The sequence below is a fragment of the Numenius arquata genome, unplaced genomic scaffold, assembly GCF_964106895.1.
Source record: "Numenius arquata unplaced genomic scaffold, bNumArq3.hap1.1 HAP1_SCAFFOLD_1175, whole genome shotgun sequence".
Classification (NCBI taxonomy): Eukaryota; Metazoa; Chordata; class Aves; order Charadriiformes; family Scolopacidae; genus Numenius; species Numenius arquata.
The window spans coordinates 1-2,500 of NW_027415636.1; positions in this window are offsets into that span (position 1 = coordinate 1).

The following is a 2,500-nucleotide window of genomic DNA, read 5'->3' on the forward strand; positions in this document are numbered from 1 at the left end:
CGATGAACCGTATCTCCATATTAGGGGAACGGCATAGCAGCTAGGCTCCGGAGGGGAGCTAGCGAGGCGGAGGTGGCGCCCGCGGGTCTCCCGGCGAAGTGGAGCGCTGGATCCCGCGGGGGAGGGAAGGACAAAGACCGGCAGTTGGCAGTGGCCGGCACTCGAACGCGTACGGCCGGGGAAGACGGGGCACCTTCCCCGGTCCCGGAGGGGGACCCGATGAGGACAGGGAATCCTGGCGGCATGTGCCGCAGGATTCGGCCGGGGAGCGGAGAGCCTGCCGCGGCTTTCCTCGGCTCCGGAGGGCCCCCGATGATGGGCTGGGTGAGGAGAGCGGCGCCTCACCCTTTTTCTCCGGCCCTAAGCCGGAGCCCGCCGCGGCGCGGGGGAGAGCGCGGGTGGCCGGTGCCGGTGGCCGGCCAGCCCGGGGGGGGCGGCGGGCGGAGGGTTCCCGAGCCGGCGTCGGCTCGTTCCTCCGTCCCGGAGCAGGGGTGCCGCCGAGGAGGAGAGAAGGTTGCCGGCGGGCGAGGCGGCGTCGCCTCGTCCTTTTTCCCTCCGGCCCTAAGCCGGAGCCCGCCGCGGCGCGGGGGAGAGCGCGGGTGGCCGGTGCCGGTGGCCGGCCAGCCCGGGGGGGGCGGCGGGCGGAGGGTTCCCGAGCCGGCGTCGGCTCGTTCCTCCGTCCCGGAGCAGGGGTGCCGCCGAGGAGGAGAGAAGGTTGCCGGCGGGCGAGGCGGCGTCGCCTCGTCCTTTTTCCCTCCGGCCCTAAGCCGGAGCCCGCCGCGGCGCGGGGGAGAGCGCGGGTGGCCGGTGCCGGTGGCCGGCCAGCCCGGGGGGGGCGGCGGGCGGAGGGTTCCCGAGCCGGCGTCGGCTCGTTCCTCCGTCCCGGAGCAGGGGTGCCGCCGAGGAGGAGAGAGGGTTGCCGGCGGGCGAGGCGGCGTCGCCTCGTCCTTTTTCCCTCCGGCCCTAAGCCGGAGCCCGCCGCGGCGCGGGGGAGAGCGCGGGTGGCCGGTGCCGGTGGCCGGCCAGCCCGGGGGGGGCGGCGGGTGGAGGGTTCCCGAGCCGGCGTCGGCTCCGTTCCTCCGTCCCGGAGCAGGGGTGCCGCCGAGGAGGAGAGAGGGTTGCCGGCGGGCGAGGCGGCGTCGCCTCGTCCTTTTTCCCTCCGGCCCTAAGCCGGAGCCCGCCGCGGCGCGGGGGAGAGCACGGGTGGCCGGTGCCGGTGGCCGGCCAGCCCGGGGGGGGCGGCGGGCGGAGGGTTCCCGAGCCGGCGTCGGCTCGTTCCTCCGTCCCGGAGCAGGGGTGCCGCCGAGGAGGAGAGAGGGTTGCCGGCGGGCGAGGCGGCGTCGCCTCGTCCTTTTTCCCTCCGGCCCTAAGCCGGAGCCCGCCGCGGCGCGGGGGAGAGCGCGGGTGGCCGGTGCCGGTGGCCGGCCAGCCCGGGGGGGGCGGCGGGCGGAGGGTTCCCGAGCCGGCGTCGGCTCGTTCCTCCGTCCCGGAGCAGGGGTGCCGCCGAGGAGGAGAGAGGGTTGCCGGCGGGCGAGGCGGCGTCGCCTCGTCCTTTTTCCCTCCGGCCCTAAGCCGGAGCCCGCCGCGGCGCGGGGGAGAGCGCGGGTGGCCGGTGCCGGTGGCCGGCCAGCCCGGGGGGGGCGGCGGGCGGAGGGTTCCCGAGCCGGCGTCGGCTCCGTTCCTCCGTCCCGGAGCAGGGGTGCCGCCGAGGAGGAGAGAGGGTTGCCGGCGGGCGAGGCGGCGTCGCCTCGTCCTTTTTCCCTCCGGCCCTAAGCCGGAGCCCGCCGCGGCGCGGGGGAGAGCGCGGGTGGCCGGTGCCGGTGGCCGGCCAGCCCGGGGGGGCGGCGGGCGGAGGGTTCCCGAGCCGGCGTCGGCTCGTTCCTCCGTCCCGGAGCAGGGGTGCCGCCGAGGAGGAGAGAGGGTTGCCGGCGGGCGAGGCGGCGTCGCCTCGTCCTTTTTCCCTCCGGCCCTAAGCCGGAGCCCGCCGCGGCGCGGGGGAGAGCGCGGGTGGCCGGTGCCGGTGGCCGGCCAGCCCGGGGGGGGCGGCGGGCGGAGGGTTCCCGAGCCGGCGTCGGCTCCGTTCCTCCGTCCCGGAGCAGGGGTGCCGCCGAGGAGGAGAGAGGGTTGCCGGCGGGCGAGGCGGCGTCGCCTCGTCCTTTTTCCCTCCGGCCCTAAGCCGGAGCCCGCCGCGGCGCGGGGGAGAGCGCGGGTGGCCGGTGCCGGTGGCCGGCCAGCCCGGGGGGGCGGCGGGCGGAGGGTTCCCGAGCCGGCGTCGGCTCGTTCCTCCGTCCCGGAGCAGGGGTGCCGCCGAGGAGGAGAGAGGGTTGCCGGCGGGCGAGGCGGCGTCGCCTCGTCCTTTTTCCCTCCGGCCCTAAGCCGGAGCCCGCCGCGGCGCGGGGGAGAGCGCGGGTGGCCGGTGCCGGTGGCCGGCCAGCCCGGGGGGGGCGGCGGGCGGAGGGTTCCCGAGCCGGCGTCGGCTCGTTCCTCCGTCCCGGAGCAG